This window comes from Aedes aegypti, chromosome 3 (assembly GCF_002204515.2).
Source record: "Aedes aegypti strain LVP_AGWG chromosome 3, AaegL5.0 Primary Assembly, whole genome shotgun sequence".
Classification (NCBI taxonomy): domain Eukaryota; kingdom Metazoa; phylum Arthropoda; class Insecta; order Diptera; family Culicidae; genus Aedes; species Aedes aegypti.
This window is the reverse complement of record NC_035109.1, coordinates 322,701,839-322,719,441: the sequence shown is the minus strand read 5'-3', so window position 1 is coordinate 322,719,441 and position 17,603 is coordinate 322,701,839. Positions and strand designations below refer to the sequence as shown.

The window sequence follows — 17,603 nt, the reverse complement described above, 5'->3', positions numbered from 1 at the left end:
TTACATTGGGCTTTGGGACATTTCGTCGAAAGACATTTGGTCGAATGACGTTGGGTGTTCAATATTTGAGTGACGAAAGCATTAGGGAGGATTTTTTACAAAGAATGATTATATTTTGAAAGAACAAAAAATTCAATAATTGATCATTGACCAAACGTCATTGAAACAAATGTTATTTACGAAATTTTCTAAAGCTATTCGACCAAATGTCCATTCGACGAAATGTCCATTCGACCAAATGTACTTTTGACTAAACGTCATTCGACCAAAAGTCATTCGACCAAATGTCATAGATTCCTTACATTACATTGAAGGAACATTGAGGAAACTTCTTTCGATATCTTCTTTCAAACACATATATAAACATATATGATAATCAAGGAGAAACAAATAACTCACAATAATCTATGCACATTTTGGTATCATAATTGAGTATTGTTCAGTTGTCAATACACATTTTGGAATTATAATGGTATTGGAAAAAAAAATGTTCAAAACAATTAAAAATACTTCCATTTTGGTATTCGATAGTTGTTAACCCCTCTACCGGCAGCTTCATTTTTCACCGTCAAAAAATTTTTCAAATCGCGATAACTTTTTGATCCCTCGATATTTTTGTACCATTTTTTCACAAGTTCTCAAAAAACTCTTCTTTGGCGGCCATTTCGGTTTACGTCAATATATCAAAAAAATAAAATGTGGGCTATATAATGCCAGGTAGTAAGGAGCTACTCTGAAAAAATCATACACATTGGTTGAATATTCTTGGAGATATCTGAATATTACGATATGATGTTTTTTAAAGTTTTCAAGATCTTTATTTGTCCAGCATGGTACCCGACACATAAATGTTCATTACGCAAAAACGGCTGCACCAAATTGCTCCATTTTTTCTCAATATACTCTCATTAATAAACTGTTTTGAAGAGTGAATATCCGAAAACGATACAAAATCTGTAGCCTGAGATATTAACGTGGGTTATGGCTATGCATCGGTCCCCCAATGAATTTCAAAATATCTTTGAATTCAGTTGATCAATGATCAATATCAACACAGATTCTAAAACTAGAAGCTTTTTAAGAACTTGTGACAAAATGGTGCAAAAATATCGAGGAATCAAAAAGTTAAAGTGAATTGAATATTTAGTTGGCGGTAAAATATGAAGCTGCCGGTAGAGGGGTTAAGGTCTGCTGGAGGTATTGAACTACTTTTGAAAAATTTCACTTTCATATTAAAATCCATCATGTACAGGGTGTCCGCAAATTATCCGTACAAACTTTGAAGACATGGCTCTATACAATCAAGCATAATAAATTCAATATTCTTGCATGGTTTTAAATATTGGCTTATTATATTCTTAAGAAGTAAGTGTGACACATTTTCGATTTCAAATAATTGCACAACCAACCCAAATGTATTGAGGTGTCTTAAAGGGAGCTGTTTTCCGAGCTTTATAACGGAAGAGAAATGTCCTTACAACTCACTGGATTTGAACCGTAAAATTTTCTATTTCCAGTCTAACTTGAAGCCACTAATCTGTAGATTACTTCAAACAATAATAGGACATTTGGATTTATCTCTTTTAGGTTTTAGGAATAACACATCTCCAGTATGACTAGCGGCCCTCAGGAAAAACGTCTCCGTAAAATTTAAATTTGCCTATCTCAGTAACAAGCAATTATTTCGAAATTGTTTAAAGTTGTATTTTGTGTTAACGTATAGAAATATTATAAAAGGTACATGGACATTGATTTTTCATTGTTTTCAATGCGTGATCATCTTTCCAATATTTTGCTGTTCGGATAATTTGCGGACACCCTGTATTATTTAGGTAATACGATACCTGATCTAATTATTTATTTGGTGTTTGTAGAATATGCATGAGTTATTGTTTGAGGTATTTTACCTCTTATGCAGGGCTCATTCATACCTCATACAGGTTGTAAGTATTGGAAATTATCCGGAAATGGAATGCTCGGGTGTGGCTGCATAATAACACCAAAACATACTTTGTTCAGATTGATTTGTGTTCTAACTGTTGTAGAACAAAGTCTGACATAATGTATCCTAGTGATCATAAGCAAAAAAACTTCTTCAATTTTTCTTCGACAATTTAGGAATAAAACATTGTTCAATAATGTAGGAGAAACGCTGAACGAGCATTCCTGGATGTTTGTTGAATTACTGGTCGCATTAATACTGAAGAAATATTGTATATGCTGCCTATTTTTTTCTACTGTTGTTGAGCCGAGGCAAGATCATAGAATAAACTAGCGTTGGGAAAATTTGACCAGAACATCAATGTTACTGAATCGATTCGAATTTTAAAATTTACAGAAACAGGTTTTCAAAATAAGACCAAATTAAATTGCGCATCATTGTTAAATCCTCCGATTGAATAATATTTGAAATTTAAAATGATATATTAAACATTTCAAGGCTGATTCAAAACTATGTCAATTACATCATTTTGAATCGAAACAAAAAAACAAATGAAGAAAATCGACTCACTAGATTTCTTGATGTAGAATAATCTGTGTAAGATGATGTGGCACACTTCATTTAAAGTCAATGACTAGAAGAGATTGTTTCGCCCTACAATGTTATTTTTCTATAAATGACAGTTCCAAGAAACAATTTTTGCATTAAGAAACGTTTCATGCCACTATTTTATTAAGCTATTAGTTGGTGAATAATTGGATTAGTTAAAATGAAACTGTTATTCAAGTCTTGTTCGCTCAAAAGTAGAGAATATATCCGAACAGCAAATAGTATTCAAATTAATAATTTCGCAAATAAATTTATCTGAGCTTGTTCTACTGGTCTCAAACTAGAGAATCATCACTACTCCAGCGGTATAAATTATATTGGAGACGTTAAAATTGAATTGCAATTGACTGCCATTTCCTTGTTATTTGGTGACATATTTCAGCGAAACATTTCAACCAAATCGCCATACAAAAACTGAGTGTTCGGAATATGAGTCTGTTCGGAATTTGAGACAAAACGGTATTTATGGAGGCATTAGTTAGAGAAACTTTATGCATAACTCTAGATGTCAGTTCCAAAAGAAGTTGAGAATAATTTTGGCGTTATCATTGTAGGAACTTTATAAAGGAATTAGAAGAGCGATTCATAGAAGAATGTATGTTCAAACTTCTTTAGACGTTGTTGGTTCCGCAAAAAAAACTCTGCTTTATATCAAGGAATTCTTATTAATTCTTATTGATCTTACAGAAAATACCGCAAATATACAGTCTAAAATTTGATCCAAATTTAGAAGCAGAAATTGGTTGAATTCTAGAGATATATCATAACAATCAACATAACAAATCAATATTAACATTAAAACCTTTCAGACAGATATGCTTATCAATTTTTCATGCATTTTTTTTAAGAAGTCGGTCTTACGGTAATCTTATGAAAATAGAAACTTAATGAATAATTTTAGATTTTCAGCAGCAAATCTTTGTAGGATTTCCATTAATAATTTATTTGAGTTCCTCAACAAATACGTGTAGCATATTTTGAGGAAACCATGCAAAACGTTTCACGAGGCATTGCATATAATTTTTATGATATTTTTTTAGGAACTTTGTTTGAAATTCAAACAGCACAATTGCAAGAATCATACGCATGAAATCTGTTGGACATTCTATGTAAAACTACCAGTTACTTGTCTTTAAAGTTTTCAGGGAATGAATCATGTTCATTCACGTGTTCAAAAAATGTAACGGCTTTATGATTATACGAGGATCGATGCGTGTGGACGTTGGTGTGGACGCATAGTTGTGCTCAAAAACTGATGACAACGTCAATAATTCAAAATGATTCTCGACAGTTTGTAAATTACCCTCAGCAAACGAACATAATGTTCGTCATGAAGTATACATTTGGGCGCTTGGTGGCGTCAGTATTGAGAACAAACATCAAAAAAGTTCATAAATACGGAAAAAATAATAGGCGTGTAGTTTTTAAGCGAAGTTTGCAGCAAATATTCGATGGATTTGATTTCTTCTTATCATTTTCTTGTCAAATGGACACTGCAAGTAATATCTCGCTTGTATTTTGTACAACAAGTTTGATTTTCAGATTGTGCTTCTACTCAGTACAAGCTGCTCTTAAGTCAACTGTTGACTTAAGGCTCCTAGACATCTTCCTTATTATTCTCAGTAGCCACCATGCATTTTCTGAATCTTTTAGATATTGCAGTGATGAAAACGTGTGTCTTTCAAAATTCCCGAACTTGGCAACACCCAGATTTGACAACAAAAATTTTGGTGAAATTTTCAATTTCTCTGAATATAAAGATACTATATAGGTCACGTTTAAAAACAACAAATCGCTATAACTTTCCTAAACTTCAATTTATTTCTAAAATATTTAGTCTCTTACCAAATTGCGTTTACAGCACCATGTCATTAAAAAAAATGTTTTGAACTGAACTAGGAACCTTAGAAAGCAATTTTTGTCCCGCCTTACTCTATCACATACCCTTACTCACTAGTGAGTGAAACGAACGATCGGAATGCATGCAGTACTAGAAGAAGAGCCTCTCGCGATCAGTGGGTGAGCGTTTTCCACGCTACTCGCCATAGACGATCGCGGGCTGCGCTCAGTTCCGTGCCAACTGTTGAAACAGTCGGACACATCAACCACGCTTTCCACGCTTGGGCCTATATACCTGTGTACGTGTGTAGGCGGTCGCAACGATCGTGCGCGCGTTGCACTCTCCGTAAAACGAAAAAAAAAAACTTCCGTGTTTTTCACGGCGAAGGCGAGTGGAAAATCGGCGCTGATTGCAGATTAATACCCAGAAGATACATTTCGTGTGACAGCTTCGCGTGCTCTGGGACGGCGGGTTTTGCGTGCTGCAATTCAATTGGGAGAAGCGCTTTGGGTGTACTTGTGTGAACGGTTGTGTGTGGTGAAAAATTGGAGATTGGTTTACTATAGGTTTTGGGCGAGGCGCGATCACTTTGCTGTTGGTTGGAGGGCTGTTTGGGGCGGGCGATCACTCGCTAACTCGCGAGAGTGTGTATTCAATTCGAATCGAGAGTTTGTTTTTCGTGTTTTGTATTTTGGTGCGTCGTTTTTTATTACTGACGAATTCTGGTGTTTACACTCTGTTCTCTATGTTGGTTATAACGTGCCGTGGGGTTTGAAAACAATAATTACAACAGGTTGCGTTTGATTGCGATGTGTATGGAGAAGAATAGTGAATAGGCGCTTTTAGCTTTCTGGCGCTAGTGGAAGCAAAATAGACCACATGTTCAACGATTTCTTGGATTCCAGGTAAGAATATTTTAACTGCCCAGCAGGAAATATTTACATCTCCTGGATGTAAAAATTATGTATATTTGCATAAGATCTCAATCACAACTGCGAACAAATGTGAAAATATCTACGTTATTGATATCTTTTCGTGAGTGCTCTTCATGATATTTCTCAATTTAACACCCTGATAGCTCTATGTTGTTCTTTTGCTATAAACCCTTCTACGATTGATTTGGTCCAAATCGACTCTAGACAACTTTGTAGCCAACCGGTTACGTTCACTGATTTTTTTTAAATCATGTGCCTGTTACAGTTCAAATTTCTCATGGAGCGATTCTCAGTCATATCAGTATCATTTGAAAACTGACAAGAATACATGTAAAACATACATGAATAGTAAGGCTGACATTAACATTTTTTGGGAAACGATATTTGGTATTGACAATGCGAATCTGCAACAAAAGGAATTCGTTTTAGCAAGGGGCTTTGCAATACCAAAGTGTGAAGTGAAATTCGAATCTGTTGTTATAGACGACGATCGTAAACTCTTGATCTGTTTTAATAACTTGAGGATAAGGCAATTTGTATGGAATGTTGTATGGTAGGATCTGCAGAAATAAATGAAAGAAAGTTTTTAAAGAAATTGAAAAACAAAAATTTTTAAAATGAAATCTCTCAATTAGACCTTGACTCGAAGCATTCTTGTAAATTACCTAAAGTTTTGAAAGAAAAATGTTCAAAAGCCAGTTCTAGTGTTGAGAGAGGAAAACATAATATGAAAATAAAATAAATATTCACTTTGCAGTTTGAAAACGCACACAATGTCAATTAAGAACTCACTAATCCAATTGAAAATCAAGTTACTTAGGATTTCGAAAGCATTTTCAATCAACGCGGATAGCAAACTGTTCACTTTGATACAAAAATAATGCTTGTTGGTTTCAATTGCTGATTTTTGTTTGAAATTATTAGAATTAGTATAGTTTGTATAAGATTTTTCGATTTAAAAAAAGAAATATTCTGCTTGATTCTAAAAACCAAGTATTTATTTGAGGTATTGTAGTATTTTGTAAGTATTGAAATATTCTCTTATTGATTTTATAATAATCTTCTTGAGTCTAAATCAATTATGCTGACATTCCCACGGTGTTTGAACACAAAATCAACTATTGTAAAGATGACAATAAATAATATAAATCTAAAAATAATGTTTTGTTTCTGATTATTTTGAAACTGACACAATTCCTGAATTGTATTATCATGTTTAATCATGCATCATTTAAGAATTGGTTGAATAAGTTTTTGATATAAACAATGAAAAATAATATGAATAAATATAGTTATTAACAAACAAATTTTGTTAAAAAAAATAAGAGAAATCTCTTATTGAAAATCCAGCGTCGCAAAAACTCTTATTTTTGGAAGAAATGATGGCTATTATTAAAAAAAAAAAACAACAACAAAATCAATGATTGTAAGAAATTGGCTGGAAAATTCGATAATTTATATTTTCTATTTTCAAAAAAGGCTTGTTCTTCGAAAGCATCATCAATCAAAAGCCTGATGGAAAAAATCAAGTTATTTTTGGAGCAACAATTTTACAGATATAATAAAATCAATTTTCCCGTATATTTTTGAAGAATTTTTTTTTAAATTTGATGGGAAATGATATGAGTAGAATTTTTTGTGTAAAAGTACGTCCTGACGGAAGTCCTTATATAGTATTAATATGAAAAATAACTTACGCCTTCATAGAGTTACTTAGTAAGTCCCCACGTCACATTCAAAGCACAACAGAAACACAATTGTTTTATTCTTAGAAGACCTATCAAAGTACATTGACAATCATCAAAATTGGCAACACTGCTGTAATAAAATCGATTTTATTTTCCACATAATATTTTCATAATATGTTATTCTGAGATTACCAATTAAAAAATTCGGAGAAAACTGTTTACAATTTGCTTTAGATCGATAAATATGCGTACATGATTTTAAAAGTATGAGACTTTTTAGTAAAACTACCATAAACAGTAAAATTTATACTTAAGACTGTAGTTTAATCTCACGATTTAGCTTTCGTTTATACTAATATAGTTTCTTTAGTAATCCAAACTAGTTTTGAACACGCTTTTTACTTTTCTCTTTTGCTAGGAGTGAAAGGATGGTGTATCAGCAAATTTGGCCATAAATGGGTAAATCACTAAAGTTACCTAATGTCATAGAATGGTGGAATATAATTGATATTTTTAAAGCTTTACCTTTAGTAGAATAGTAAAGGATACAAACATACAATTTGTTCATAAAAATAAGGATTTTTGTTTTGCGAAAAATAATGTTAAACTTTGACGGAAAGCTTTTTTTAAGAGTTTTTGGAAAAACTATTTAGTTCTTCAACCGAAAGCATTTTCAAAGATTTTCTATTTTCATAGCATTTTAGAATAATAGGTCAACGATACACAGAAAACCGATTACGATTTTATCAATAAATAAAAAAAGATATAGCATAAACAAAGTGTCCACTTTATAAAATGAACAGTCCTTACTTTACAAATGATTTTAGTTGGAATACTTTCCTAACATATCAAAAAATTCACAGGTTGTTAAAATATTAAAACTGGACAAAAATCCGGCCAAAACCTCCAGCTTTATTTAATCTATCAGTAAGCATTTCTTAGAAAGTAATGTTGATCGGAATAATGCTTCACATGAACGAAAATTTAATTTCTTGCAAAGAATAGTTCGGATTTCAACATGAACTTTCGGACAGTCATCAACTATTACGTGTAACAAATTTGATTCGTTCCAACAAATCTGGGCTATTCAATTTAGTTTGCTCTTCTAAACATTGATAAGGCATTTGACATTAGCAAGATTGTTTGATTGTGGAATAGGAAAAAAATGTAAGAACATTATTAGAATAATTCACTTCAGGTTAATTATGAGAGCTACAAGTCCGACTGACTTCCTGTAAGAAATGATGTTTCTCAAGACAGAATTATGGGACCAATATTGTACAAAATGTTCGCATCTGATTTTCCTAAAATACCTCTGAGATGTCAAAAATCTTTGTTTGTAAATGAAACACTGTTCATCAAAACAAACCTCTCCGCTAACGAAGCCTGCTTGTCATAGTAGACTGCAAAATAGTTTAATATACATTCTTTATGCTTAATAATCCAAATATTTCAAATTTCTAAAACTCTGTGTCAACTTATAAACAGAAAATTAAAACTTTGTCTTAAGAACAAGCTTTTAATTTACAAACAAATTCTCAAGTTGATTATAATGTATCTATATGTAAAATAAAGTCTATCTGTTGTAATACCTAGAAAAAGGCTCTGTAGTACATTCAAACTTTAATTTTGAAGACGATTATGTAGCTTTCACCTTGAGAAAACAAATGGATTACATAATATATACAATGTTGAAGCTTCGAATCAAAAATCAAATTAAATGATCAATGTTTTGAACCTAAATCGAGGCCACGAAAAGTGCTTCATAATATTTTTAGGTTAGGCAAGGGCGCAAGGCTAATATTGAGATTCGCAGCAAGCCATGCGCGTGGGTGGCTGCGTTTTGAAATTTATGTCACATTTACCTCGTGCCGCGTTTTTTTTTTCGATTAGGCTCGTGACAATAAGATTCGATGAATAGTGCTATGACACGTGCAAATGATCTGTAAAAACTCACTAAGTGTTTTTTTTTCTTGTTCGAGATCATATCTGAAAACAACTTGTGGAGTTTTCTGTTTTTTTTTTTTACTTTTTTCGATTTGCGCGCGTTTTGTCCGAGCCGAATTTGTTTCGCGCGACTCGTTTTTTATCTCCTGTGTGTGTTAAGCTCATTGATTTAAAAATTGAATGGTTTTTGGATGCTCAATTACGGCTCAAATAAGCGTGTCCATTTATGTTATGTAGTGTTCATTGTTAGAGAAGCGACGGATTGCAGAGGAGTTTCGAAAAAGGAATGTGATGAATTTGTTCTGATCAGCAGCGCATTGTAATCGTAAATATTAAATATTTGTCGGCCAGAACGTCTACCAAACGTATCCTATGGCACTACCCTTTCCATCAACATTCCACAACATCCCGTAACACCTATGAGAGGTTATCTGCATCTTTCTTAAGTAGTTGTTCAATCAATCATCCTTTCCCATTCCCCCAGCTTTCGCAAGGACGTGGCCAGCACAGCTCTCGACTGTTGGAGGATGCGTAAATCTTGTCTAAGAGTTAAAGGTTAGTCCCAAATTTCTGACTTTGGTAACAGACGGGAAGGAGGCAACCCTCATATAATGGTCCAGGATAGTACAACCTACGAATTTGTGCGTAATGCTTAAACTAATGCTAATGCTAAGTAAGGTTAAGATTGAGATGAGCTTGTCATTACTACTCCAGTATCGCCAGATCAGCTACACTTACACAAGGAACCAACCGACTGCTTGAGGCTGACAAACACCCTCAGTGTATAAATACTGGTGATCTTCTATTCTTAGGCAACATGAGGACATGATGTTCTATTGATAATTGGCCCACAGTAGACCGGATATAACCCTGCATCTTCGTCAGCTTATACGAAAAAGGTATAGGGGTAAGGTTATTTTATGGCAGAGAGGCTTGCTTTTGGTAAGCAGACTGCCTGTATGTCAGGCGTAAGGAAAGGCGTACTACAATGAACTAATGGAAGCGCAGGGGAACGGTTTCTTGTCCGTCTCTGGTTCTAGTGATGGCTATGAACGAATAGTTCAAGTGTGATAGGTTATGAGTGAGATATAGAAAGCAAGTGAAATATACAATTACAAAGTGCGAGGAAACGGACGGACCTGGGAATGAACTCATGACCTTCTGCTTATGACGCAGAAGCGGTAGCCATTGGACCACCAACCTCGACATTTAGGATAAGTTTTTTTATCTTTTAAATTTATTCTGCTTTGAAAGTTTTTATAAAAGTTGAATTAAAACAATACTTATTCAGAAGATTCTAATGAAATGACTACCAAAATCCGTAAAGATGTTTTTTCTGGGATTATATTGAGTATTCCAACGAAAATAATAACAGAAAATCCACTGGTCTGTTCTGCTTACGTTCTTTCCAACAATTTTTACCAGTTCCGTTTCAAAAGTTTCATAAGCAAATGTCTGAAAAATTTAATTTCAATTGTCAAGGAAAATTTGTATCACAAATTCCGCTTAAATTAATCAATTCGTTTTTGTTTAATATTTACATAATTTACAATTTCTCTATTATATGCCATCATACACGATCGTGTGTTTACTGGGTGTCTATATCGGGATCCTGAGAATGTATATGCAGTTATTGAGGTTTCATAGCGGGATCCGACGTATTTCTGTTGAATGCATATCCAAGCCCAACATCAAAAACTAAATTGGAGTTCATTTCAAATTGTCTGTTTCGGAAAATATCATAGTTTTTGTGTACTACAACTGGTTTTAGTTGTTTCTGTGTGCCCTTTTGACTGTAAAAAAACAATTTGATATGAGATGCCTTGCTGTGCAAGAAATATAATTTAACAGAAGCATTTTCAGATTACCATATTGTCAATTTGGTGCCTTGGCTTGAAAAATAAACTGATTTGTTATGCTCATTAAGCTTTGTAACACTTAAACTTGTTTTGTAAATATCTACGTTTCTAATGAAATGTAAATATTGTTTTTCTGTATTCTTACACTTTATTGAGGAATTGTCCAGTTTGAATAAAGGTTACTTACAATTAATAAAGCTTATAAAACACCATTGAAGATATTTCAGCATTAAAAGTGTATTAAACGCCTGTCACAATTGATTTGAATCAATTGAATTTTCACTATGGGATGATACGTTTGCATTTACATTCCAGTACAAACGTGTTTGGTACATTTTTCCAAATTTCTCCATAGTAATTTCCATATAAACCTAAACCGTCTTTGGGCCATCTTTAAATCACCGCGTAGAAGGCTGAAAATTTTACAGAACTCCATTTTTTTTTTGACAAGGATGCTATATTTTGTTGAGTAAATTTGATTCTATTTGACAAAGTATGGAAAACAACATTTGATTTGAATTGGTTCTCCGGGATTTCGTACTAAAATTTTCGATACATATATGATATACTTTCACATACATACATTCGAAATATATTGAAATTTTATCAAGAATCACTGGTGGAATATGAGGCGTACACTACATCTCCAGCCGTGTATCCGGATTATCTATCGGTATGTACTAATGCCCTACACAAAACTGTTAAAAATTTGAGAGTTGATCAATTGAGTCAAAAGCTATAAGCAAAAGAGTGCAAAAAAAGTTGTTCGCGTCTTTTGAGGGTTAAGGAATGAGAATGCTGAACAAGTTGTTTATCGACTATGTTGGATTCTAGTTAGTCGATGACGAAATGACAAATTACCAGTGTAGTTGCGACCTCGCCAATGTTAAAAAGCCACTTATCTTAAGCAAATAATAATAATAATTATTATAATACGATACCAGCGTCATCATACTGCTGAAAGATGCCAATTCCCAGCCCAGATTACATCCCTGATTTAAGCACACTCTGGACACCTCTTAGTCCCATTATAATCTTAGAATTATATAGATAGTTCGCTTACTATCCTGTTAATGCAGGCGCTATAAATGAAAATGGATGCCCTGTACTGCCCATATTCGCGTAACACTAGGTGCCGTCCCCAAATTACGTAACGCTTGAAGAAGAGGGGGGTTAGGCTCAGGCGTGACGACTGTTACAAAATGTTTTTTTATACAAAATCATTTCCAATTTTGGTATCCTAGACTCCAATGACCTCAGATGGTTTTTCAACCTGTCAAATATGTCTAGTGAGATGCTAAAACCGAGGTCTCAAATGTCCTTTTCAGAATTAACTCATCTTCCTTTATATCACAAAAAATATTCATATTGTGATAACTTTCAGTGTTTTTGAATGCGATGATTTTCTATATTTTTAACCGTTTTTTTACAAGTGCTCAAACAACTTATATTTTAGGCATCTGTACTTACTTGATACTTGATACTTGATGGGCAACAATCTCTTGCTATTGCGTTGAATCTACGCCATCAGACGACGGCTTCTCCCTGGTTCTCTGCTGAATATTTGTTCAGCTTGACGTTCCTCCGACATGCGAGCTACATGCCCATTTCTTTATAGACTTGTTATAACTCGTGATTCATGCGACGCCGCCATTGTTCAATTTACCGCCGAGTATTGTTTGCAGCACTTTACATTCAAAGACCCCAAAAGCTCTCCAGTCGACCTCTTTCAACGTCAAAGATTCGTGGTCGTACAGAGCAAACGGGAGAGAGTCTTGTAAACCCTAGTTTGGTCTTCATCTGTAAGCTGCGAGTAAAAAGCCCGACTCGCAGCTGCAATACGTCTTTTTACCTCGCAGGTAACATCTATCGCAAATCACTAGAGTTCCAATATACACAAATTCTTCACCTACTTCAAAAATATCACCAGCTGTCACCCCTAACCCCCTGAAGTAAGCGCTAGTTCTTGAAGCCAGCCACTATCTGCGTGGCGCTAGTGTTGAGTAAACAAATTTAGGCAAACCACACGCGGTAGCGACAAATGTCGCATGAAACAAAAAATAATACTATTGATAATCGTTTATCATTGCGTTAAATAAAATGGGACTAAATTTTCTTGCGACTACAGAAAACTGGATAAAATTATACGCACAGTCGCATTCAAAAACGATTGTGTTTCGTGCTTAAATCTATATTTTTGGACGAGCTATCAAATAATCAACTTCTTCAGCACCAAATTTTTGGCTTCACTCCAGTTGTTCGTGGATGACACCCATTTCAGTCCTACCAACATCACCTATGGGCTCAAGGTGTCTACCAGCGACCATGTACTTTGTCTTTATGGTATTAATAATGAGCCCAATTCGCGTTGTCTCCCCTTTAAAAGGCACGTATGCCTCTTCCACGGCACGGCGATCAATCCCGATTATGTCGATATCGTCCGCAAAACCAAGGAGAATATACGATCGTGTGATAATAGTGCCATTCCTTATTATCGAGGATCTATCGCAGGGCAAACATTTAATCCGACGTCGATCGGCCCTCACGATAACCAGCTTGGTATTCGCCGACGAAGGACTCTTCAAGCGGTCTCAATCTGTTGAACAGAATACGTGACATTATTTTGTACGCCGAATTGAGGAGCGTTATTCCTCGGCGCACTGCAATATATGCCCTTTTTTTGAAGAGAGTGCAAATGGGACCAGGGATCTGTATCGACTTTGGTCATTTCCCGACCAGACGAATGAAACAATATTATAACAGAATGAATGTATTTTTGTTAATTGTTTAAACAACGAAAATCTAACAAAACTGCACCAACCCATAACTATAATAAATCCTATTATAATTATAACAACATTATAACAGAATGTGCTTCAAACCTGTTACAAAATAACAAAATTATTGCTAAGTATTGCTTCAGATGTTGATTACAACGAACTTACAAATGCGATGTCAAAAGTATAACAAATGTTGTTATATATGTGTTACCAAATATATAACAAGTGGACAGCAAAGCCTTCTTGATAACAAAATTATATCAAGTTCAGTTATTTTCAGCTGCTGATGATACAAATGTGTTATAATCTTGATATGTATCAGGTATCAGGTATCAGAAGGCCGGCTCCAAAGGCACGTTCCCCATCAGTTGGGAGATTTGTGCCATCGCCATATTTGAGCCTATTTCATCATCTACCCGATGGGAGAGGAAAGGGAAGGGAAAGATGGGAGGAAATAGGAGTGGGGTCCCTTGAAGAGGGAAGATCGCATAAGCGAAATGAGAGCATGTAGCTCCATACCACAATGGGTTCGAACAGCGCCCTAAAAAGGGCACTGCAAAACGCATGAGCGTAAAGAGAGCCTATAGCTCATTACCACAGCGGGTTAAGAATAACAGGATGTCCTGAAGATTCAGGCTTCTGTATTCAGTTTCACTTAATAAGTGTTTACCAAGTAATTGGAATCGCATTTGCGCAAAAACTGGACAGTTACATATCAGGTGGTACGAAGTTCCATAATCGGAGTCACAACTATCACACACAAATGAGTCAGCACGCTGAATATTTGCCATGTGATAGTTGAGTCGGCAGTGGCCTGTCAACGCTCTGACCAAGAGACTGCAATTCTGCTTTGACAGATTTGTTAAATACTTCGCCACCTTTGGAGATGGCTCAGTAATATACAATTTTGTTTGACGACACGACTCCAAACTATTCCAATATTGCTTGTGCTGAGTTGCCGCCCAAGAATTTATCTGAAGCTTCACCCAGCACTTCGAAATTGGAATAGCCGGCTCAGGGCCAATGAAGTCATGCGATGCTCCATCGCGAGCTAGCTCATCAGCCAATTCATTTCCAGCGATGGAAGAATGGCCAGGTACCCATACAAGGTTTACAGAGTTGACTGAATTCAGTTCCTCAATTTGAGTTCGACATGCGATAACAAGCTTCGACCTTGAGTTGGCCGAAGCGAGAGCTTTTATAGCAGCCTGACTATCTGAACAGAAGTATATGACTTTACCCATTACGCGCTGTTGAAGTGCTGATTGCACTCCACACATAAGAGCAAATATTTCCGCCTGAAAAACGGTGCAGTTTCTACCAAGTGAGTAAAACTGATTCAGCCTTAGCTCACGAGAATATACTCCTGCACCAGCTCTACCTTCAAGAAGGGAGCCATCAGTGTAACATACTATATCGTTTGATATACTTCTTTCCAAATAGCCAGACGTCCACTCTTCCCGTGAAGGGAATTGTGTGTTAAATGTCCTGTAAGGAAAGTTACAAGCAATTGTGAGATCACTTGGAGCAAGGACAATTTTGTCCCAATTCACCAAAAGTGGAAACAACGAAGTGTGTGTAGATCTACGATTCACTGGATTTTTCTCCAGTAGATCCAGTACCCATAAACGGTAAGAGCAAGAAAGTGCTTCTTGTTTAAGATATATGTGTAGTGGCGCAACGTCGAAAAGGGCCTCGAGCGCTGCTGTGGGAGTTGTAGAGAACGCACCAGACATCGCCATCAAGCACATCCTTTGGAGATGGCCCAATTTTGATTGGATTGTTCTCACTTCGCCCTTTTGCCACCACACAAGACATCCATATGCCAATATTGGTCGAACAACTGTTATGTAAATCCATTTGATATATTTGGGTTTGAGGCCCCAAGTTTTACCAAAGGTTCGCCGGCATTGACCGAAGGCCATACAAGCTTTTTTGACTCTGAAATCAATGTGAGCTGTCCATAAAAGTTTGGAATCTAGAATGACTCCGACATACTTTACTTGATCAGTCACATTAATCTCAGTGCCAAAAAGACGTAAAGGTCGAATTCCATCGCGGTTTCGTCTTTCCGTAAAAAGAACAATAGATGTTTTATTCGGGTTAACCGAAAGGCCATATTGGCGACACCAACTCTCGACTACCTGAAGAGCACTTTGCATCAGGTCGAATAGGGTGCTTATGCACATACCAACTATCAGAGCTAGATAGTCGTCGGCAAATCCATAAGTTGGAAAACCGCAATTATTGAGTTGCCTCAATAGCGTATCTGCTACGAGATTCCACAAAAGTGGTGACAAGACTCCCCCTTGGGGGCATCCGCAAACACTCAATTTTCGAATCGCTGCTTGACGCAATGTCGAGAAGAGATGTCGGTTTTTGAGCATTTGATGAATCCAATTGGTAATCATTGTAGGTAGCCCATGGTTTCGTGCGGCTTCCAATATGGCATCGAAAGACACGTTATCAAAGGCACCCTCAATATCCAAGAAAACACCCAAGCACGATTGCTTCTGAGCGAATGCTTTCTCGATATCGTATACAACTTTGTGTAAAAGAGTCACAGTGGACTTTCCAGATTGGTAAGCATGTTGATTCACATGAAGAGGCATGTTTGCCAAATAAACATCACGGATGTGATGATCGATAATGCGTTCCAGACATTTCAGAAGAAAAGAGGTCAGACTGATTGGTCTAAAACTCTTCGCTTCCTCATACGACGCACGTCCTCCTTTTGGGATAAACTTTACAGTAATATCACGCCAGGATTTGGGAATGTACCCGGTAGCAAAACTGCTTACAAGTAACTTTTTCAAAACATGTTTGATAGACTCAAATCCCTTTTGGAGCAGAACAGGATAAATCCCATCCGCTTCTGGAGATTTGAAAGGAGCAAAACTATTAAGTGCCCATTGAATCGATTCAGTAGTTACGATACTGCGAGCCGAGGCCAGAGACCCGTAACTACATGAAAAGACATTTGGTTCATCCGTAGATGCTATGTCCACACATCCGGGGAAGTGTGTATTGAATAAACATTCTAAAACTTCTTCATCGGAAGAAGTAAAGTCACCATTAGGTAAGCGAATTTCGTTCACTTGGAAATCCTTAGATTTTGCAAGAATTTTGTTCAGCCGACTGACTTCACTCAAACTGGAAACATTTGTACAAAGGTTTTTCCAGCCGGTTCGTTCAGCAGAACGAAGGGCCTTCTTGTAAGCCTTGCGAGCTGACTTGAACGACTCTGATCCAGCTGAACGGCGTCTGTTCCAACTCCTTCTACATTGTTTCCTGAGTCTAGTCAGATCGGAATTCCACCATGGGGTCCCTCTTGTAGTCTTTACAGACCGCAGAGGACATGCTTCTTCAAAAGCTTCCATAATGTAGGATGTTGTAGTATCAACGGCATCATCCAGATCACTTGGATTTTCAATGGACGGAGAATATCCATGAAATTTGGTCGCAACCAATTCAATGTAGAGTTCCCAGTTTGTTGACCGGGGATTCCTAAAACGCAAAGTCTGCGCAGTTACATTTGAATGTTCAAAGAAGATGTAGCGATGATCAGATAATGATTCCTCATCTGATACATGCCAATTCGTCAACTCGTGACTGATTCTATTCGAGCAGAGCGTTATGTCTAACACTTCTTCTCTATTAGAAACCATGAAGTTTGGGCGATTGCCTATGTTAAGTAATCCAAGGTCTGTACTACTTAAGTATTCCATCAGACTGGAGCCTCTCAAATTGATATCCGAGCTGCCCCAGATGATGTGATGAGCATTGGCATCACTGCCCACAATCAGCGGAAGGCCTTTTGTTACGCAGTGTACGACAACTCGTTTGAAGTCATCCGTTGGGGATGGTTCATCATGTGGTAAATATACTGAACAATAGACGTATTTCCTGTTGAGGTCACCAACAGAAACATCGATTGTGACAGCACATACATCTCTGGTAGTTAACTCAGAAATGAGTGTAGCAACGATTGCTTTATTAACGA

General features: G+C 36.1%; 1 protein-coding gene across 1 annotated transcript in view; it reads left to right on the top strand.

The window, feature by feature from the left end:
* The first annotated feature begins 4,623 nt into the window (after positions 1–4,623).
* Positions 4,624–17,603, top strand: part of LOC5565734 (ATP-binding cassette sub-family A member 13) — a 101,019-nt gene continuing 88,039 nt past the window's right edge. Inside the window, exon 1 of the mRNA XM_021853662.1 lies at positions 4,624–5,296. The gene's annotated coding sequence lies outside the window, so the exon portion shown is untranslated. The remainder of the gene's footprint in view (positions 5,297–17,603) is intronic.